Source organism: Pleuronectes platessa, chromosome 1 (assembly GCF_947347685.1).
Source record: "Pleuronectes platessa chromosome 1, fPlePla1.1, whole genome shotgun sequence".
Taxonomy (NCBI): domain Eukaryota; kingdom Metazoa; phylum Chordata; class Actinopteri; order Pleuronectiformes; family Pleuronectidae; genus Pleuronectes; species Pleuronectes platessa.
This window is the reverse complement of record NC_070626.1, coordinates 32,345,980-32,369,255: the sequence shown is the minus strand read 5'-3', so window position 1 is coordinate 32,369,255 and position 23,276 is coordinate 32,345,980. Positions and strand designations below refer to the sequence as shown.

Below are 23,276 nucleotides of genomic sequence, written 5' to 3'. Positions count from 1 at the left end.
ACCAAAATGGTTTTCATGGTATCATTTGATAATTTATGAATCAAATATTGTCATAATATCTCTACTCATGCAAATATCAGCAAAAAACTACAAAAAAAAGAGTCTTAAAGACAAGATAATGCACAGAGGTCCAATCTAACTCTGTTGTTCTTTCTTCATTTTCACTGAAACAAATTGGTAGTTTAGTCACATTAACCAAAAAGATACAGAAGAGTAAAACAAACAAATCCAACTAAACAATAATCTTTTGCACAGATTCCCCCCAAAATAGTATTTTTTCCTGAAGCTGAATGAGAATGGAGACTTGTGGTTCTCTGAACTTGCTTTCAGACCTGCATGGAGCTCCAGACATGTTCCTTTCTGGAGAGGCTGTAAGTGAGAACGTAGAGAATGTGAGAACACAGCAGGAACATGTCCAGAACATTCACAGAGAGTGAGTGGGCGTGTTGATGACATTTCTAATGTAAGATGTGAAACTGGAAGAAAACAAATCTATAAACAAAGTCTGGACATGTTCAAGAGTCTGTCAAAAAATAGTTGAGTAAAGATAATATTTCATCCAAGTGAATGTGAATCTATTGCTGCATATTAAATTGGACTGAATTACCTGATGTGTTCAGTTGTACTTTGTTCACTTCATGTTGAAGGCGTCTCTCAAACCCTTCAGAGCTTGTTCCTTTGTGAGTCTCCTCCAGGCCTCTGGAACATCAGCTGTTTCGGCTTTGTATATTTCAGCAAATCTGTCATTGTATTGCACCAGGACGTACTTCCAGTAGTCAGATGCCTCTGTGGTGGGGTCTGGATGAATGATCCAGTCTGGATAGAACTCCTTGTAGTCCTTGTAAGGATGCCACTCCCCTTTGGCGTCTGGTTTTTTGAATGAACGATCACTGTGCACTTCAGTTGTACACAGTGAATCAACCAGCTTCTTACTTGACGCGTACCTAAAATTGCCAAGACCTTGTGGCCGATGAATGGCTGCATGATGCTCCTTGTGTTCTTTGCCACCGGCCTCACAGGGAGCATAACAAAATGGACACTGTCGTCCACAACCAAGCACTCGCTTGAAAAGCTCATCCTGTGGTTTGATTGGAAGCTTGTTCAGAGTCTCAGTGATGTCATCAGACTTTGAGAACTCCTCTTCCAGTTGCTCCTTCAACTCCTTCATTGAGCTCTTGAGACACTTGATGAATGAATGACATGAGCTTTGGATTTGAAACAAGGTGGTTTTTTCAGCCTCCACTGAAAGTGAGATGTCTTTGATCAGATGTTTGCGCATGTTGCTGATTAGCTTTGTGATGCTTTCCTTGTTATCTGGCAGCGGAGCACCATCCTCTCCTATTGCTGCCTGATCTATCGCTGCTGATATTTTATCGTAGATGACTTGTAGATTGTTGTTCTTCAGTTTGCACAAAGTCTTGTCCTCTGACATCTTTTGCAGGATTTGCTGAAATATCCAATACTTAACATATGTTTCATAGTTAGTAATGTAACTGACAAAACTCTTGAAGTCTTCCTGTAGCAGCAACTCTTTCTGAATGTTGTACTGGAAGAATGTGCGAGAACTATACTCTGCTGAATGGGAACTTCTCAGAATGTCATCCACAATGTTTCCTCCCAGAGATCCACTGATGAACTGTTTCACAGCAGGTTTGATACAAAACTGGACAAAATTTTTGGCTTTGCGTTGGCAGTCATCTTCGTTGTTGTATAAATCAAGAAAATCTGACAGGTACTGAGTCTTGTACTTTTCCAGCTGAGTGTGAGGATTATTATCTGACAAGAATCTTTTATGCATTTTGACAAATTCCCTTGAAGCAACACCACAAATGTGAAGTTTCAGGTCAATCTCAAACTTTATGTTTGTTTTGTGATGGTCGTAACCTTGTTTAAGGGATTCATCAATTTGCTCTAGAAGATCCTTTGTGAGAGAGTCCTGGTAATCTCCATTGGTCTTTACTTTATCACTTACAAACCTTGTACAGGAGTCAATGATAATGTCCGCGACGCTCTGCAAATCTCCTTTCAACAAATATTTCCCCAGCAAAACAGTGTCTACGTGATCAGGTCTAGTTATAAATGGACCTGTCCCCATTTCCTTTAGGTCTGTTACATTCTGCAAAGCCTCATTGACGTTTCGATTACAGAAGTCTTTTCTCAGCTCCTTCAGGACGCATGCTGCAATGTCTCGCTCTTTCAGGCCGGACACATTTCCAGTGGCTTCAGCCCACATCTTTTCAAACTCTTGTGTCAGTTCTTCCTCAGTCAGACTTGACGCCTTGCAGTCACCCAGAAGCTTCATGACCTTCTGTTCAATCACACCTCTGTATCCTCTCTGAATGTCCTGAACCTTTTTTGAACTTAGTTTTAGTTCAAGGATGCAATCTAGTTTTGCCCACACAGAACGTTTGATTTCATCTGCAAGGCCTTTGACACTGTTTAAAAAGTCCACTTTGTATTTCTCTATCAGATTAACTCGTTTGCCTTTCATCTTGTAGTAGTCGGTGATTTGTTTCCTTATTTTTCTTTGTTGGTCTGTTATTTTGTCTGACACCTCAGATTTTTTTCCTCTGATTAATCTGTTCCAAGTTTCTACCTCAGATTCATTTTCAGCATTCAAGATTTCTACATCTGCTTGTGTTTGCCAGGTCAGAATCTCTTTTCTGAACTCCCATTCCCACTGATTGAACTCTTTGCACAAGTTGTCATAGGCTTGAGCCACAAGAGTGTTTCTGAAACTAAAGATGAAGTTCTCATATTTCACTGCCCGCCAGAGACTCTTCATCCATTCCAGAAACTCTGGGATCTGCGACACTTCATTGCACGGGTCCTTCTTCACTGTTTGCAAAAGGTTTTTCTTGAAATCTGCTACAGCTTCACTGTAACCTGTGTTCACTGGTGCCATTGGTGGAGTTCCATGCCAGAGTCCTGGGATATGCCAGTTGTTCTTGTCCATGTCATAGTCCAGCACATCCGTGAACTCTTTGATAGAAGGTTTCTTTTCCATTTGAGCTGCGATTTGAGTCATTTCATTGAGTTGGTCCAGGAGATGTTTTCTGTCTGTCATGTTCTTGTCATGAGATGAAACTGATGAAACATTCTGGTGAACAAAATGACAAACTGGCTTTTTTCCAATTTCTTTCATCCTCAAGAATGCGTGCACTGCAATTTGCAAGACATCTTTCATTTCTGTTGAGTTTTCCATTGCGATGTTGATGATGGTGGCATCACTCAAGCCAATGACAAAGGTTGCTAGCTGGTTGTCGTGCTCGTAACTGTCCTCTAGTTGTGCCAGATCAGGAGACTTAAGACCCTCTGTGTCAATGAGGACAATAAAATCACAGTTTAACTCGCTTTTCAAATCCTCTCCAACTTTGAGGAAGAGCATGAAAGCTCCTCTTGTGCATCTGCCACTGCTGACAGGAAACTGCACACCAAACATGGTGTTGAGGAGCGTTGACTTACCGGTGCTCTGAACACCCAACACAGTCAGTACCAACAGTCTGCTCCTGTGTCCAACCTTCTTGTGAAGCTCCATCAGAACGTCTGTCACCCATCTCTCTGGGACGTTGGAGGCATCTCCGTCCAAAAGCTCTAAAGGATATCCATCCAACAGCATTTCAGCTGCCAAACCAGGGAGCTGGGATATTTCATCAGCTGTTGTTGAGCTGCTGGTTGAGAACTCGTAGATCAGTCCCATCTCTCTCATGTAATGCTCTGTTCCTAAAGAACTGTCCAATAAAGCTTGGTCTAACTCTGCTATGAGTTTGACGTCTTTCTTCATGCATTGCTCCTTGAATTTGTGACGTAACACAGAGAGTTCGACTCGTGAATGTGTATTAAACTTTAGTTTCATCCACTTCAGGAAGACATCTCTTTTTTCTCTGTCACTTGTAGATAAGCACTTGATGAAACTCTTCATTCCTCTGGAGGCGTCAGAATTTTGTTGCTTCTGTCTGATTTGTCTTTTCTCTTCCTGTAGTTGACATTTATATTCTTCAGGGCCAGAATCACCAGATGTCTTCAGTCTACACTCTTCCTTTTCTAACTTTGACAACCACTTCCAGTTTGCTCCTTGCAAACTCACATTTAGTTTTTTATAGTCTGGTATACTTAGCACTCCGATGTCGTCCATGATCTCCTCAGCTGCTTTTCTCTGTGCATCAGTTTTGCTTTCGTCCACAGACAGACCAAGTTCAACAGCTTTTCCAACCATATCTACAATGCTCATGGTGTCTTTCACATCTAACAGGGATGCCTTGATGACCTCACAAAGTGTCCTTGAGAACTCTGCCACGTTTAGCCTCTGGTCTTTGACCTTCACTCTGTTCTTTGGTAAACCTAATCTATCCACCAATCTCTTCACAGACCTCATCTCCTCTCTGGCATTCCCTCCCTTTCGATTAACAACTAAGAAGAGTTTGGATTTCCCATTTTGAAGAGAAGATAGAATCCTGTGCTCACTTTCTTCAACGCTGTCCAGAAACACAAAGGTAGCTGTTGATACTTGAAAGAGAAAGTTGAATTGTGTGAGTGATTCACAGATGTCCCCTCGCAAATTTGCAAAGGCTACTGGCCCTGGAAAAACATCTAAACTTTCACTACCACAGGGAAGGTACCAGCAAACCTCAACAAGCCCATCTGCAATTTCTCTTTTGACTGCCCCCCCTTCCACATCTCTGTGTATGAAGATGTCGCAGTTGTGTTGCCCACTGCTGAGGACATGATTCAAAAACTGGGACTTGGATAAACTGCTGTTCTTCAGCCTCACAAATGAGAAGAATGGTATATTTGCTTGGACAATGTTGTCTTCAAAAAACCCTCTTGATTCAGACATATCATGTGGACACCACTCTTTGACAATGTCTCTCAGCGCCCACAGCATCAGGGTACACTGACTCTTGTGGCTGCTGGGCAACAGCAGTGGAAGAGAAAACTGGCACATTGACATCTTGAGGGCCATTTCCTGCTGCAGGATGCTGTCAGCGCAATGGAAGAGAGCGACTATGAGGTCGAGGGGGTTAACCTCATCATCTCTAGAGTCATCTGTTGTGTAAAAGTCTTCATCAAAGAGATCATTGTCTTCCTCAATGTTTTCCTCTGGCCTGATTGATGATTGTATTGAGCTCCTGCATTCTGCATTTATTTTGAACAGTTTTCTGAGGAAACACCATGGTATTTCCTCCAGTGATAAAACTGCTTTTTCCTCAATACTGTTTTTGTTGATCTCAAAGAGAGACTGTTGATTGAGCTTGTTGGGATAAAGGTCCTTTAGTCCAAGTTTGACGAGAAAGCTAAACAGGGCTGTCAAAGAGAAAGAGAACGTACATTTTAGAACGTAATGACTGGCACCACCTATTGGGTTGTATATGTATGTTTGGTTGTTTGGGTAAGTGTGATTTTGCAGTGTTACATACTGTAAATACTTCTTGTGAATAACATTTGGGAGCAAAGACTTCATTCACATGAATCCAAAGTTTAAATTCACCAAAACAAGGCTGGAGACTCTCTAAAAGTCCAGAGACAAATATATACAGGCTGTTGGACCATCATTGACAACAGGACGGAAATGGTAACCAAAAGAAGCACTTGACAGGTAAAAGCAGCACTCTAGCACACTGACATTGTGGGTCACGTTAAACAGGGAAGAGGAAGTTTGGGCGTAGGTCAGAGTAGACCCCTGTGGAACAAGGCAACTCCTTCAGGGCGGGGAAAATTGGTAGTCCTGAAAATCTGGCATCAGGAAGAGGCAGCAAGCAAGACAGGGGAAGAGGATGTGATGGGAAATCATAGAGAAAAGACAGATTAGCTGGAAGAACCTGTGAGGAATGTAAGCTAGCAAGATTAGCCTCCTGCTTCGAGCAACCTGATGTCCTTTTCTCACCAGAAAACCTACAGCAGTGGCTGAACGAAGATCCATCCTTCCCACTATGCTCAACTCAAACCAACCTCATCCTCAATGGTTGTAAAATAAGTCTCTCCTAAGGCAGGTATACGTGGAGACACAACCAGGTACTCACATGCCTTACAGCAACAATATACACAAAGAGAACTGCTGCCAATGCCTTGACATCAGAAACTTCAAACGTAGTTCACAGAAAAACTTTTGTCTGTGAGGGGGAACAGGGACAGAGAGGTCCTCACCTGGAGGACATAATTCAGTATAAATTTGGTAGCTACAGCTTTGTGCACATTCACGCAACAAGCATACAGATCTCAACATATTGCTTTGTAAGCTCTCTGTGTCCAAACACAAATAAAAGCTGAATAAGTTACCTGCATGCTCTTTACTTTCTGGGTCTCTTGTAGACATGGTCAAAGCCTTCCCTTAATTCCTCTGTGCGTCAAAATCTGGATAAAAATACATATTAACTTGTAAGTTTCACAGAACAATTTATGCTGTATTTCCACAAAGCCAAACATAGTTATTCTTCAGACTCAAGCAAAGTAGATCTTTGGATTAGTTTGTGCTCAAGATGTTTTAGAATTCAATTGATTTTGGTTACCAACTACAGGTGGAAGTCACAAATCACTTTGTCCATTTCAAATCTTAATTGTTTGACTTGAAGCAACAGGTTCAAATTGTCTTTATTTGAACCTGTTGCTAGTCTTAACCGTCAAATTAAGCTCAGTAAATAACTACAGAAATATTTCTTATTGAACTATCTATCGTATTGTGACTTGTGTCATTTTCTTAAAGAAGTCCTGTATTGTATGGATGGACCAAGATTCTGTATGACCTGCACCCACTGAGCCTGTTATGAGAGTCAACCTGCACTGCCCACAGAGAACTGCCTGAATCTGTGACCTGTACTGAAAAGAGTTTTTGTGGTGACTTTATGAAAAGATAGACAACATGTCTCCAATTCCTCCCATTGTGAAAAAACTGAGGCCAAAATATCTTGGGTGTGATATAATTGATTGAACGTTTTCACAGCAGTAAGTTGCTGTTCCTGTTTTGCATTTGTTGGAATGTACAGTGAGCTGTGGAGTTTAACTCCTGATCACTACCGCGATGAGGGAATTTGGTCTTTATCCTTTTCCTCTGCTTATAAATGTATTTAATTATTTATTGAGCTCCATTTGATCGGAAGGCCCAGATCTTTCAAATTATTCAAAGGAATGTACCTGTAAGCGCTCCTTCTTCCGTGTTCATTGGAGACATGGTCTGACTTCTCCTTCTCTTCCTTGAATCCCCTGTTCCCCAGAACCTGGAAGAGAAATACATTTCTCTAGTTTCAGAACCACTGTTATTATCAGACATTCAAATCAGATCAATTTAATCCTTAAACTAAGTTTCCAGCATGTAAACGAAAACTTACCTGACATGGTGTTAGGAGAGTGTGCGGCTGCTCGTGTCAGCTCTGCTATTTATACTAGACAATCAGAACCGAAAGCATTTGATCCACTTGAAGAACAGGTTTCTTCTTGTTCTCTCTCATCTGGAAAATATTTCACTTTGTCTTAATTGAGGGGCAAAATGTCACCAACTGGGCCTCACAAAGATATTTCTGTACAGGAGCACACAAACACACACACACTATTAGTAGATTTTACCAGTTAATTTGTTTCCATGCACTGGTTTTACCCATCATATTGTTTAATTTGCTATCTAAGCCCAGTGGGAGGGGCTCAATGTACAAAGCTGCAGATTCAAGCCCCTGCCAGGAGTCTGAGTCTGAGTCTGGTTACAGAGGCAGAGCCTTCGCTTGTTATTGGTTGATTGGAATGTGATTATTTTACTGTCTGAGCATCAACTACAAATCCCTCTAGGTGGAGCTGCACTACCTTCACTACTCTTCCCTCTTTCTTCCTTTGAGCATTTCGTTTTTGATCATCACATCAAGTTTAGCATAGATCGCTGAGTGCAGGATAATGACAACCCCAATCTAGTTTTTGACAACTTTTTAAAGTTCCTCTGGCTTTCGTGTTTGATTGAGTTCCTTATGCTTACGTTTGTGTTTGTCTAAAGCGACAGTGCAATTCTCTCACTCAACCAACAGTTTGCGTGTCTGCAAAAGTACAAAATAAAAGAATGTCGTCCAGCTGGTGTAAACAAAGATCACTCCCAACCTCTTCTCGTAAACAGTCTGTTTTTCATTGTTGACTTGTTTAATTATCACTTCCTTAAGCTTACTGGAATTGTTTTCTATCTTGTAGAATAACTGGTTTTGTCACATGCCTCAAATCAGGCGAGTGCACTCATGACAAGAGGTGAATTGAGTTCATTGGTGTTCTGATGAGGATCCCCTTCTGATTCCCGGTATCATCTAGCATGAGACTTCTGTCTCCTTTGATGTTTTTATTTAATTGTTGAATTAAATTGATGGACACAATAATGAGTGGTGTCATGATTGACAGCTGAGACTGAGCCCTGATTTGTCATGTATGTGTGTGGGAGGGGCTCTCTCAGTACTTGTGTGCTTGTGCAGTGACTTCATTTAACAATTGGCGTTAGTGTGACACAGTGTACAGTTGACTTTGCTAAAATGATGAAATATTCCTATATAATACTTAAAGCTATAAAAAAAAATTGAATCTATGTTCACTTTAAGGATACATTTTTTTATAAATATTCTTCCCATGACCTGAGTTTATATATTATCATCATTACCACCACTAGTAACTATACTGTGTATCAACAATAAATCATTGAAAACAATAAATGTAGCACTATTTCCCATGAAAAGAAAAAGATGCAGCAAAGCCGGCTCCTTACTGCGTTCAATAAAGGATCCATGAGTCCAAGGTGCATTTTGTGACTTTTATTAATACTTGAACCCCCCCCATACCGGTTATTATGAAACAATAACTGGAGCCGAAACAAGCAATTACCAACAATGCACTGTAAAAAAGAAAAAGTTGAGAAAACGTAAAATATCAAGGCAACATGATGCAAGAGATTTTTGAGTTTTCTCAACTTTTGCCTGCTGTTGTTGACTTAACTAAGGTTTTCAAGTTCTGCAAAGAGTTCTGCCAACTTGGATCTTCTTGTTCACCTAATTAGGATAATCATGTGAGACTAATAAAGAAATTCTTGCTTGAATGCCATGTATTTCTACCTTCACCAAACGCAGATTTTTTTGTTGAATTAATAAACAATTATGCCCCTCAATGTCATGCATTTGTACCTCCTTTAAATGTAGGTATTCTTGTTGAATGAACGTACAATTATCCCTTCAATGGCATATATTCCTAGATGCACCAAACACAAATATTCTTGTTGAATAAACATACATTTTATCTGTATAAATCAAGAAAAATGTATGTTGCTGTAATTTTATTATTATAAAATGCTAAACAGATAATAAATAAAACACAGTACAGCTGAATGTTATCTGAAATATTTCTTTATATTTTTTTATTTATTTTGAACAGGCGGGTTAAGCGCCTTTGTAAAAAAACTTTCTTCTCAAATTAGTTCGCAACATCAAATTGAATGACTAACCATTTTTGCATACACATACAACAATGTGTATTCAAACACATACACAATGTGTATATTCAAACACATACACATACAACAATGTGTATTCAAACACATACACATACACAATGTGTATATTCAAACACATACACATACAACAATGTGTATATTTAGACACATACACATACAACAGTGTGTATATTTAAACACATACACATACAACAGTGTGTATATTTAAACACATACACATACAACAATATGTATATTTAAACACATACACAATGTGTATTCAAAATAAAAGTTTCGTTTTCAAAGATCTTGTGCGCTGGGAGCACCGAGAGCCACCAAGCTCAAAAAAGATAGTCTGGATGGCTTCAAATGTATACCTCAACTGTTTGGGGTAATTTATATTGAGGGCATATAGAAGGCCAAAGAGGTAGGCGAACGCAGAGGAGAGGTTTTCCATTTCATGCAGCACGATGCCCCCTTCCAAAACAACTGCATGGTCTCGAGCATGTGAGATGTCGGCTTCGTCATCTAGGATGGTGAGGATGGCCACAGACGCCCCTTTCAGCACTGGTGCCAAAATGTCAGTGTCCTGAGGAAAAATAACAGATGCATTTGAGCCTTGACAAACTAGAAAGAGCATTTTCTGAAGAAAATGTGTGTGAATGCTGAAAAGGTCCGTGCTAAAGCTGAAAAGTATAATTTGTAGGCTGAGATATGATTGGCTTCATAACGGCTAAAAACAGTTGAAATGTTAAAAAGGCAGAAGAAAATGGGCAGCTATACACTGGAACCTGACAGCCAAAGAAAATTGATGAAGCAATGGCAACATAGCTGACGTAATAGCTGAAAATAGATTTAGTAGTTTAGAAGTAGAACTTGTGAAAAGGAGATTTATTTACATGAATTGTAAAAAAGTTAGTGTGAACAATGTATGAAAATATGAACAAATCAGAGAAATATGATTACTGCACTGATAAACTGCACTGGGGAGGTGTATATTTCCATTTTGGATGAACTACTACTTTAAAATATCTCATGAGAATGAGGAATTAGCTACATGGCCTGAAGTATTTATCTTTTTGCTACAGTTACTAGTACTTACCAAGCACTTCATGAAAAACCTTTTGGTATCTTCGCGGAGGAAAATGGGCAAGCCTCTCAGTGCTGCTGTCTTTCGGTGTGTAACAACATCAGATGTCTAAAGAGTATCCAGTGGAAAATAAGTATTTCAATAAGTATAGTACTGTACTGAACATACACATAATGCAAAATCAGAAATCTTTTATAGTACTGAAGATGAAGCACACACAACTTTACTTTAACAAATTAAAATACTGTTAAACCAAATGCCACCAAAACACAAAGGAAGGACTGCGGACATCCATTTTTACTGAAGCATATCCACATCCTGCCTGGCGAAGCTTTGATCTGTAGTTTCCAAGTTTGTACTTGATACTTGTTTTCCATCCCTCATAGCCTGTGATGCCAATTGGCTCCTTCAAGCATGGATACTTATGAACCAGCGCAGCGGCAACTGACTCAAGCTCATCTTTCTCGGGGTAGCTTTTGATTTCAAAAATTGCCTGTGCAATTTTATCCAGTATCTCCATTTTCATGTCTCTTGTCACTGCAAGGCCCTTCTTTGACTTTTCATATGTGTCATTGGCCTTACACAATTTCAGTTCCACATCATATGCAAACTTAGGGATAGGAAATGGAGATGGCCACTCTGCGACTTGCCTTAAATTCCTCCGGATAGAATCAGTCCAACTAGGCCTAAAATCTTCAGAGTGAACACTGAGTGTGTCCTGAGAGGAGACTGAACTAGTGGATTGGTCAAGTGGACATGAATCACTGTTCCACATTATATGCAAGACTGCACGCTCAGCTGGTAATTCAGACATTTCTGTTAAGTTGCAGAGTGCATTTCCAAACTCTGGATCCTCAAACTGTAGTGAGAAATCTCCTTGAAGTTCAAGTCTCTCTTTCAGTATATCAATAAATTGCCCCACAGATGTTGGGACTTCAGGAAGCTGGATTCGCCGGGCTTCTCTGGTAGAAAGAACGACCCGAAGTAACAAAGTCTGAAAAGAGAGGAGAGAGATTTATCAGCTGATTATGTTTGATTAACAAATAATTTAGTGTCCAAATGAGAAGAGAAGAAAAGCAAGAGGAAAGGAAAGAGGGGAGCAGAGGACAGGAGAAGAGAGTTGGTGAGGAGAGGAGAGACAGAGGGTGGTGAGAGAGGAGAAGAGGGGAGAGAGTGAGCAGATGAGAGACAGAGGGGGAGGAGAGAGAAGAGAGAGTGAGGAGAGGAGACACAGAGGAGGAGGAGAGCAGAGGAGAGGGGAAAGAACATACCATTTTGAATAGCTTTAATGGAGAAGGAACTTCCTTGGGGTCACCATAAGCTTTCCACCAACTGTGTATGCTGCTAGAGGGTGGTAATCCGTCAGCACATCTGGATCCAGAAGAAGAAGGTCTGCACAGGTGTGATATTCAAGCTCATAGGACCTGAAATGTTCAACGTACCAGGAAGACAGTCTTTTACAAATGAATGCCACATCCTTTGCAATGACAAGAATGCTCACAATCTTATGGAATTCCGGGAGGCCACTGCACTGTCCAGCAGATAAAATCATGCCCGCTGCATACTGTGTTCCATGCAGGTGAATTGTTTTAGACAGAGACACACTGTCTAGATGTGGGTACTTCTTCAGTATTTCACACTTGATTGATGGATCCAGATCTGAAACCCTGACCACTTTCACATTTTCAACGTACAGTTTTGGCTTGAAAAGGTTCCCACTGTCCAGATGGTATGCCATCATCTGCTGGTGTTTTGAGGAGAGAGTGAGCAGCACATTTTTCCAGTTGTGAGTCTCATGGACAACCTTTTTAAAGAAGCTATGTTTTGCCTCGAATCTCATTGTCCACAATTCCACTAAAGGTCCATAGCAGCGAATAAGTTGTGGGTAGTGGTCAATGAAGTGGTGTTTTGGCCTCAGTCTGAACTCTGGAAAGGTACTGGTGAGCAACTTGTGATGATCCAGTAGTTTACAAGATAAATAACACAATGCTTCCTCAGAGAGACAGTTTGACACAACAATGTCAACAATTTCCTTGAGGTCCATCAAAATCTCCCAGGCAGGCTCCTGTTCTGGTATCTTACGTCCAACTATAAAAGGAAGTAAGCGCAGCAGTGTCCAATTTTCATGCCCATTACCTCCAATTGTTCCTTTTTCAAAGCTTGCTTTTGGAATTTTTTGAGGCTTGTTTACTTTGTCTGAATACTTGTAGGGAAATGATTTTATGCAGTCATTTAATGCATCAAATTTCATAAAGCCTTTTGAGATCAGATTTTTCAAACATAAGGACAATTCCACAGGGATGACTCCTTCAAAAAGGTCATGCAAAACATCTGGAGGAAATCCAGTTATTGGGTGAAAGAACAGGAGATGTTTTCCCAGGACACATTCACTTTTAACCCCATTAACACTTTTAACGCACTTCTGCCTAAGCTCTTCCAGAAACAAGTTATGTTGCTCAACACTTCTCAATTGGAAATCATTAACTTCAGTGGTTGCAATTTGGTCCCGACTTATCAAACAAAACCGACAGAACTTTTCAACAGTAAAACTTTCTTGAAAGCCTGCAAGACCATGTGCACCAAGGTTATCAGCACAAACACAATATACAGTGCTTTTAACAAACTGACCCACAACTTCAACAAAAATTCCCTCTTGTTCTAGACACTTTATGTCTTTAAGCAATGGCTCAAGAAACTTTTCATAACCATATTGTTTGACATCTACACTTTTACCCAAGAGAGCTACCTGAATTGAAGTGAGACTCGATCGAAACCTGACTGGTAAATTTAGAACTACCCAATATACTGCAGTAATCTTATGGATTTTTCTAGAGGTGCCCAGTGGGTTACAAACTTCAAAATCATCAATATATAATGCCAAACTGATACAGATGTTTTGTTGTCCCAGTAGCTTGTTCTCCTTGTAGTACTTGCCGTCCTGAAAAGACTTAAAGTTACCAGATAAATCTCTTTGATCAAATACAATTTTGTCCAAAAAATCTGAACATCCAAGTAAAGTTTCAAGTACTTTGGTGACTGATATATATACAAATGAGTTTGTATGGGCTGCGTTGTACAGATATTCTGTGGGTTCAATAACAGGAAAGTGCTCTTTGAAATATATATTCCTTCGGTGATCTGTAGATAGGGATCCTTTCTCTAATGTTGTTAAAATGAGTGGATTAGTTTGAACTATAGCACTAGAAATTTCTTGCAAAACAGAATCATTTACTTCAATTTTATGTTTTGAAAGGATCTCTTTGACACTGTTCAAAGTTTGAATGTTAGAGAAAGACAGCAGATTATGCAAATCTTCTACAATCTTTTGTGTTGCACCTCGAGAAACATGCAACACAGTTTGCATAGACAAAAAGAGAGAAGCTAATTTGTGCTCAAGAGTCTCACTATCTACATCCTCAACACTATCTTCAACCTCATTTAGTCTCACAGTATTATGAGCTGATGTCCCTGCTTCACTATCAGATTGTTCATCATCAATTATAACATCTTCAGTAACAGTTCTTGCTATTGTTCGGAAATCCTTAAGTGTAAAATGTTTATGGTTTCGACTTTTGTGAGAACTGAAGGTTGGGCGAGTGTTTGTTTTAAAGGTACACCTTAGAAAGGGACATTGTACAGTTTCTCGTTTCTTTAAATGATGTCCGAGATGGTTCCAAAAAATTTTTTCACTGCAAATTTCTTTAAAATCACACAATTCACACTGAAATGTAAAATTTTCATGGGATTTCGCTGTTGAGTGTGATCTTGAGATGTGTGATCGTAACGCTCCAGGTGTTTTAAATACACAAACACAGTCTGTATGAATGCAAGGCCAGTGTGCACCTTGTCCGTGATGAAGCCGCAAATGCTTGAGAAGAGTCTCTTGGCTGGAGCTTTCAAATTTGCAAAATTTACAGTGCATGAAATCCACCTCTGAAACACAAGAGACACATATAACACAAAGTCAGTTTTGCTACAATCACTTTCACAACAGTCTCTGTAATTTATAACACAACTACAGATGTCAAACTTGAATCCTTTTAGGGATTCAAATCTTTCTGAGTCACTAAACAGATCCAGATCTTACGAGTCATTTGTCCATAAGCATATAAATTCTACCAGTGAAACCGAGCCTGTCTGTCTTAGACTATAAACAGGATAAATACATTCAAATTTGAGAGCTAGGCTATTTTACGAGGAGGGCAGTCTGCTGTTTGTGCATTTGAAATTTTGATGCAGGAAATAAAACTTTGCATTTTCATCTTATTAAAAATTCTCTGACATTAATTATGAGGCTGTTAGTAGTTCACAATGTTTTTATTTAGCTGCATTATATTCAACAGACACAAATACAGTATTATATTCTCATAACTCACAGTAAGCATCACTCATTCAACTGTAAATACAGTAAATGACATCATAGAAATGTGGAAATATAACTCCACAATTATTGACCGATTCTGATAACACATAATGCTGCAGAGAATAAAATGCTCCTCTGTGTTTAGTCTGTATTAGCCTCTAAAGTCTGTATTAGCCTCTAAAGTTCGTCCGGAGGGGACGCCCCCGTCCGGGACCCGGTCCCGGTCCGGGATGCAACTGTCCCGGACCGGGTCCCGGAGGTGCACCTGGAGGTGCTCCGGGACCGGTCCGGGACCCGGTCCGGGGACGTCCCCGGGGACGTCCCGGAGGAGACGTCCACGTGCTCCGAGTGCTCGTGCTCCGGGTGCTCGAGCACGTGCTCCGTGCTCCGGGTCCCTGGAGGTGCTCCTCCGGGTGCAGGTCCGAGGTGCAGGTCTCGGACCTGCACCTCGGACTTTTGATTTAAACCGCGCCGCCCAAGTGCGCCCCCCCCCTAAAAAATGTCACCAGCCGCCACTGTGTCTGCCCCATGAAAGCGTATGCATGACCACTCGCGTTTGCATGGGCAAAATACAAAACGGGTTATCTTAACAAATTTAACCACAGCAGAAGTGCTATAAACATGCCAGTCTATGCCAGAACTAACGTAATTTAATGTGATGAAAGTAAAAACGCACTTACCATACCTTCTTGAGCAAAATTGTTGTGGGCTCCACGTCGTTGTCCATCCAGAAAATGTCCGTAGCTCAGGTTCAGCAGAGAGCCGTTAAAACCGGTTTAAACTGGAATCTACTGAGTTGGCCCAACTTAACTCAAAAATCTGCTCAAAAATTTACAAATCCTTGTTGTGCTGATTTAAAATAGTAGTTAGGACAACAATGAGAGAAAATTGCTGGACAGACAAGATTTTATAGATTGCATATTGCAAAGCCTTATTTCTGAGTCAGTTTAATTTGAAAACTCTTATGAGATCAACAATTACTAGTTACCATTTTTACAGTGTGGATGAATATTAACTTTGTTTTACACAATGATCAAAATCAGAAAACTTTAACAAATATAACAACATTTTCAAATTTTTCTAACTTCTGGTATCGTGTCTGAAATCAGTCAGAGGCCACAGTGTTCTCTTCTGTTCCACTGATAAATGTTGTGCAATAGTAGTAGTAGATTTGACGTTGGCTAATTATTAATAATCATGAGAAATGATTATTAAAATAGAAATTATTTATTAAAAATAATTACAAATTATAAAGCTAGTAATTAAGAATAGTAAAATAATTAATTAGAAATGATACGGTTATCAATTAATAATGGTTAAATAATTAATGAAAACAATAAAATTATCAATTAAGAATGAAACAATCTGTCATTAATGCTTATCGTTGCGGGACACCACCCTGGTTACAGGGACCAACAAGTCAATCTTTAAATATTAGTCTCAAGTGATATATGTTATATTAATAATCTCAATATTTAATATTAATGATTATATAATAAACAATGAAGGGTTTTAAGTTCGAGCACAGGCTATAGTAATCCAGCTGTATTCACATACACATGTACAAATAATCACAGAAATACAAATACTTTAATTACAAAAGTATTTATTCAAAAGGGGAAATAAAGTTAATGTTATTTCAATGATTCTTCATTTAACAAACTCCAATATTTCAAAGAAGGCAACAGCAGCGGCAGCACTTATCACAATGGTCACACATGTAATACTGAGTATCTACTGGTGTGTGTGTGTGGTCGTGTGTGTCTGCCTGTCTATGTCTCTATGTGTGTGTGTGTGGGTGTGTGTGTCTGAAGAGAAAGGGGAGTGGCTATGGCGTAATGACGAGATCACGTGGTGACGTAGTCTGGCCAGGATCAAGATGTTACGTTCACGTACTTTCAAGATGGAGGTTTATGACCCCAGTGACGACATGAGGTCGAAGACAAGATGGCGGTTGGTCGCCTGTTACACAAAGGAACTTTAGACAAAGAGATTTCTTATCTCCTGGTTCTGGCGCCGAATGGCGTCGAGATGTATTAAGGCTCTTTAAATCTAGAATTTTCTATGCCACATGAAATATTTAAGTGTAGGTCGGGACGTGTGTAAAAACAGGTTTAGGAGAAAAGAGAGAGAGAGAAAGAGAGAGAGACATCAAAAAAACATCGTCTGAGACCAGCTACAGTGACGTCACCACTCAGTACACAAATTAGAGTTGTGCGCCGATCTTTTAACAGGTTAAGTCTCTGCAAACTTAGTCGGACGATAACAGTGCTGCCGGAGGCTCTCTGTCACGGCGCGAGGCACTTTAAAACATTCGACAAGGTAAACAAGGAACCGGAAGTGACGCATCGTTCCCTCGTGTTACACGGCTTAAAACAGATCAGCGATCTACAAACAAACATACAATTTAATAAACATGACACGCTAAGTATTTAAACTAGTCTCTGCCCAGACAATAAAGCCTCTTACTGTGACCTCCGCGGTGTTGCTTGCGCGTGGCGTGCGGATTTTCCGGAAGTCCAGTGAATCTCGTGTTGTGTTCCTCGGGGTACATGTGTCAGCGAATCCCCAGAATTAGGTGAAGAAGTCATGGCTTGAGCTGGATAGCGCTGGCTCATCTGTTGCAGCGGCTTCGTGCTGGGACCGGATATGGAGCGAATTCGTCTTGCTCGTGGAACGGAATTCGGCCTCGTCTCTTCTGCGACAGAATGATGCTTTGTCCTGCAGGGATTAACAGCTGTGTCGCAGCTGTGGGGATCGTGAAAAGAAAAGTCTGTGATGCTCGGCCGGCGAGCGAGTTCCTGTGCGCGCCCTCTTCAAGTTAAAAAACAAAAAGTCCTATCAAAATAAAACGTCGACTGATTAAAGAAATGAAAGAATAATGGAAATAAAACAAACGTTTGTGGTTATTGCCTCCTTTAGCAACTAAATAATCTGAAGACCCGGAGGGGTCTGTAGACGTCTTCAGAGAGCAGGAAATGGCAGCGATTTTTGGGGTGCCAGGGCTTTTAAATTACCTGAGAGGTCCTCCTCCTTGAGGAGTTGGTCATAGGACATCGGCCAATTGATTTGTCAGGAATGGATCTGAGTGGGCGGGGCTTGGAACTCAGCGGGGGTTCCAAGGCATTCCCAGAACATTTTCCACCACCAGGGGGAGATTCTTAAGCCTGCAGGAGGATGTTTTCCCGCCGAAAGTTTAACAACCCTTTGTTCCTCTCGGCTCCAGTGTCTGGTGGCCCCCCCCTTTGGGTTCTTCAGACCCAGCAGGGGTTCCGTGTTCCTGCGGGGGCCTTGAAACCTGCTGGGGTTTCTCGAAACTGCCAGGAAATAGTACTCACATGTGGATAAGAATGTTCCACAAGGCCTTGATTTACACAGGCCTTTGTTTAGATTTTCTTTGGATAACCTCTGACCTGTGTCTTGTGGTCATCCGCTGGGCTCTGGCCCAACAGTCCCCCTTTTGGTCTGGAGAGTGGGCTGTGACCCCGGTCTCCAGGGCAAACTATGGTCGAGAGTCCAGTGATAATCCATGAGAGGTAATCCTTGAGTTGAGTTGAAGCAGTGAAAGTTAGTTCATTCTGAGGCAGAGAGGCATAAATGTCTTTGAGGCATAATTTGGACACAGAGAGGCATAATTTTGTCTGGGCAGACAGAGGCATGAATCTGGGCAGAGAGACTAAAATAACACATCTAAAACACGGCACACACTTTCAATTTTACAATGCTTATCGGCAGTAATTGTCAACATACCAATGAATTTGTGTGAAAAGTGAAATGAGAAAAAAAAGGAAAAAGAGGAACAAAGGAAATTTTGAATATGTGCTGGTGTTTTTGAGGTAAACATGTGTTATCATGTCAAACCACAACATTCAGAACGGCAAATCACGTTCTGTTGTTCGCTAATCGGTAAATTAATGATGAATCCTATTCCTAGGTTCTGCAGATCTACCGATATAGGAAATTACACTGTCTAGACTGAATTGCCAAGTTTACCCGGGAGGGCTGTATAACCGTAGTGGTAGAGGACTTCAAGATTCACTCAACGAGGTCTAAGAAGGTTCACTACCTGAACATACGTTATACAATTTACTGACAGAGGGTCTAAGACATGCAACTATTGATGATGTGAGTGGTTTGAGTGATCTCTCTGTTTGGAGTTGGGATTTCTCCCCCCCTTTTCAGATGTGGAGGGGAGAGGGAGTTTTGTTTAGTTTTGCCCATGGGGATCAGTGTCTGGTCTCTTAGGAGAGCCTGGAGGAACAGGTGGAACAATGTCTCTCATTGTTTCAGCCACACATCTCCGTATTAACTCCTCTGTCCCAGAATGCTTCCCATGTTTGGGTTTCTGTCACCATATCTATACTCCTGGTACTGATACGGTTTCCGTTGGCTAAAAACAACTTCTCTTTTGAGAGGTATTCATATAATGAGATCTAAACAGATTGTGGGAGTTTTGTTCTTGCTCCGCCAGGCATGCTGCTAGCATGACTCTGAGTGCATCAGCGTGTTCTTGGGCTTGTCGTGTGGCCCTCTGTTTGCAGAGGAGTGCCAGGTGACCCAGAACTTAGGATAAACTCAATTTCGGACCAGTGGTGTTATTGAGGTGTATGGTCAGTTCTTCGATCCTTTGATCGCATTAACTTAAATCATAATCACTCAACTAACTCACTTCACCACTAGAAAAATTGATCAGACTGGCAACTGTCTCTGACAGGTCGTCTGGCCTTGAGGGGGCCCTGTCCCAGTGTGGTCCATGCTACTCATCATCTGAGTGCGAAAACACCTGGTGGGCTACACAAGCTTGCTTAGGTTAAAAGCAAATACAAATTTAATAAACACTACACAAGATGCACAGGTGAGCTTTACTCTGTGTCTATATAGTAGCGCTATGTAGGATAGCTCGATGGCTCAATCCTTTAGACCTAGTTGGTTAACAACTAGTCTACTCGTAACTAGTCTCTCAAATCTAGTTAGTCTCCTTGAAATTCAAAGCATGCAGAAATTCTCCAATAAAAAATTACTAACCTACTGAACGTAGTCAGCAACCAACCATAGTTATACACAACGCCTGCTTAGCAAAGGGAATTAGGAATAAAGAAAATTCAAAAAGAGAAATAAATTTCCAAAATTATTTTTCTCTTAAGAAAATTAATTATAATTATTGTGCATTGAGATGACACAACCACTAATATGCAATAAGCATCCAACCACGGATACACAAGGCAATAGTATACCTGCTTGGCACAGGTGCAAAGGGATTACAAATAAAAAATTCAAAGAGAAATAAATTTCCAAAATAATTTTTCTCTCTAAGAAATTGATTATAAATATTGTGCATCGCGAATACACAACCACCGATTGCACTCTGCAGCCAACCACAGATACGCAAGGCACGAGTATACCTGTGTTGCAAAGGTGCAGGGGAATTTAGAAATTAAAAAAAATATATATTTGCAGAGAAATAACTTTCAAAATTATTTCTGGATCATTGTACACAGTATTATGATACAGCTGGAGTTAGATAGCCTCACACGGGGCACCATTTATGTTGTGCAATAGTAGTAGTAGATTTGACGTCGGCTAATTATTAATAATCATGAGAAATTATTATTAAAATAGAAATTATTTATTAAAAATAATTAAAAATTATAAAGCTAGTAATTAAGAATAGTAAAATAATTAATTAGAAATGATACGGTTATCAATTAATAATGGTTAAATAATTAATGAAAACAATAAAATTATCAATTAAGAATGAAACAATCTGTAATTAATGCTTATCGTTGCGGGACACCACCCTGGTTACAGGGACCAACAAGTCAATCTTTAAATATCAGTCTCAAGTGATATATGTTATATTAATAATCTCAATATTTAATATTAATGATTATATAATAAACAATGAAGGTTTTTAAGTTCGAGCACAGGCTATAGTAATCCAGCTGTATTCACATACACATGTACAAATAATCACAGAAATACAAATACTTTAATTACAAAAGTATTTATTCAAAAGGGGAAAGAAAGTTAATGTTATTTCAATGATTCTTCATTTAACAAACTCCAATATTTCAAAGAAGGCAACAGCAGCAGCAGCACTTATCACAATGGTCACACAGTTAATACTGGGTATCTACTGGTGTGTGTGTGTGGTCGTGTGTGTCTGCCTGTCTGTGTCTCTATGTGTGTGTGTGTGGGTGTGTGTTTCTGAAGAGAAAGGGCAGTGGCTATGGCGTAATGACGAGATCACGTGGTGACGTAGTCTGGCCAGGATCAAGATGTTACGTTCACGTACTTTCAAGATGGAGGTTTATGACCCCAGTGACGACATGAGGTCGAAGACAAGATGGCGGTTGGTCGCCTGTTACACAAAGGAACTTTAGACAAAGAGATTTCTTATCTCCTGGTTCTGGCGCCGAATGGCGTCGAGATGTATTAAGGCTCTTTAAATCTAGAATTTTCTATGTAACATGAAATAGGTAAGTGTAGGTCGGGACGTGTGTAAAAACAGGTTTAGGAGAAAAGAGAGAGAGAGAAAGAGAGAGAGACATAAAAAAAACATCGTCTGAGACCAGCTACAGTGACGTCACCACTCAGTACACAAATTAGAGTTGTGCTCCGATCTTTTAACAGGTTAAGTCTCTGCAAACTTAGTCGGACGATAACAGTGCTGCCAGAGGCTCTCTGTCACGGCGCGAGGCACTTTAAAACATTCGACAAGGTAAACAAGGAACCGGAAGTGACGCATCGTTCCCTCGTGTTACACGGCTTAAAAACAGATCAGCGATCTACAAACAAATACACTCAAATAAACATGACACGCTAAGTATTTAAACTAGTCTCTGCCCAGACAATAAAGCCTCTTACTGTGACCTCCGCGGTGTTGCTTGCGCGTGGCGCGCAGATTTTCCGGAAGTCCAGTGAATCTCGTGTTGTGTTCCTCGGGGTACATATGGTCAGCGAATCCCCGGAATTAGGTGAAGAAGTCATGGCTTGAGCTGGATAGCGCTGGTTCATCTGTTGCAGCGGCTTCGTGCTGGGACCGGATATGGAGCGAATTCGTCTTGCTCGTGGAACGGAATTCGGCCTCGTCTCTTCTGCGACAGAATGATGCTTTGTCCTGCAGGGATTAACAGCTGTGTCGCAGCTGTGGGGATCGTGAAAAGAAAAGTCTGTGATGCTCGGCCGGCGAGCGAGTTCCTGTGTGCGCCCTCTTCAAGTTAAAAACAAAAAGTCCTATCAAAATAAAACGTCGACTGAATAAAGAAATGAAAGAAAAATGGAAATAAAACAAACGTTTGTGGTTATTGCCTCCTTTAGCAACTAAATAATCTGAAGACCCGGAGGGGTCTGTAGACGTCTTCAGAGAGCAGGAAATGGCAGCGATTTTTGGGGTGCCAGGGCTTTTAAATTACCTGAGAGGTCCTCCTCCTTGAGGAGTTGGTCATAGGACATCGGCCAATTGATTTGTCAGGAATGGATCTGAGTGGGCGGGGCTTGGAACTCAGCGGGGGTTCCAAGGCATTCCCAGAACATTTTCCACCACCAGGGGGAGATTCTTAAGCCTGCAGGAGGATGTTTTCCCGCCGAAAGTTTAACAACCCTTTGTTCCTCTCGGCTCCAGTGTCTGGTGGCCCCCCCCTTTGGGCTCTTCAGACCCAGCAGGGGTTCCGTGTTCCTGCGGGGGCCTTGAAACCTGCTGGGGTTTCTCGAAACTGCCAGGAAAAAGTACTCACAGGTGGATAAGAATGTTCCACAAGGCCTTGATTTACACAGGCCTTTGTTTAGATTTTCTTTGGATAACCTCTGACCTGTGTCTTGTGGTCATCCGCTGGGCTCTGGCCCAACATAAACATATACCTTCCTTATTAACTTCCACATAGATGTCTATATTAATACTTCAACATCATCCTATAAAGCATCAGTCATTATCTTTAGTACTGATGATGTACAGAGCTGTGTAGCAAAACAATTTCTTTTTTTGTAGAAACATAAAGTACTCACAAAATAAACAAAAAAATTGTTTCTAGCTGTTACTTGTTAAACACTACTGTTAATAAAGGTTAGTCGACATATGAAAGGATGTATGACACATTCAAGTAATTCAGATTTATTTACTCTATCACACATATTTTACTTTTTATTTAAAAAAATGTCAGACAAAAAAGAGTTGAGCAGTGAGGAAACTTTTGTGGTCGTCTCATGCCGTCCAATCCTGAGTCATCATCAGGAAGAGGGGGTGCAGATACTGAAAACACTGATCTTGGGTCGGATTTATATAAAAGTGCGTAGGATTCTTACTAAAAGTGTGCGTACGCAGAAAGGCCGGAAATGGCGTACGCCAAAGCTAATTCCGATTTATAAAACCGTGCGCACGCAAACCTGAA

The 23,276-nt window shown here is 40.6% G+C and overlaps 1 protein-coding gene and 3 long non-coding RNA genes across 5 annotated transcripts in view; 1 reads left to right on the top strand and 3 right to left on the bottom strand.

The window, feature by feature from the left end:
• The window catches only part of LOC128445627 (uncharacterized), an 85,395-nt gene that overhangs the window by 1,625 nt on the left and 60,494 nt on the right, over nucleotides 1–23,276 (top strand). The window lies entirely within an intron of this gene.
• Nucleotides 1–23,276, bottom strand: part of LOC128445028 (up-regulator of cell proliferation-like) — a 173,432-nt gene that overhangs the window by 106,925 nt on the left and 43,231 nt on the right. The gene's annotated exons all lie outside the window — the stretch shown is intronic.
• Nucleotides 4,457–7,234, bottom strand: LOC128445596 (uncharacterized). The gene is made up of 3 exons (XR_008339476.1): nucleotides 7,129–7,234; nucleotides 6,277–6,351; nucleotides 4,457–4,475 (listed from the first exon to the last, which is right to left on the bottom strand). It is a non-coding gene; the product is annotated as an uncharacterized LOC128445596 (long non-coding RNA).
• LOC128445635 (uncharacterized) lies at nucleotides 10,870–15,885 on the bottom strand. The gene is made up of 4 exons (XR_008339482.1): nucleotides 15,570–15,885; nucleotides 14,370–14,459; nucleotides 11,798–11,950; nucleotides 10,870–11,520 (listed from the first exon to the last, which is right to left on the bottom strand). It is a non-coding gene; the product is annotated as an uncharacterized LOC128445635 (long non-coding RNA).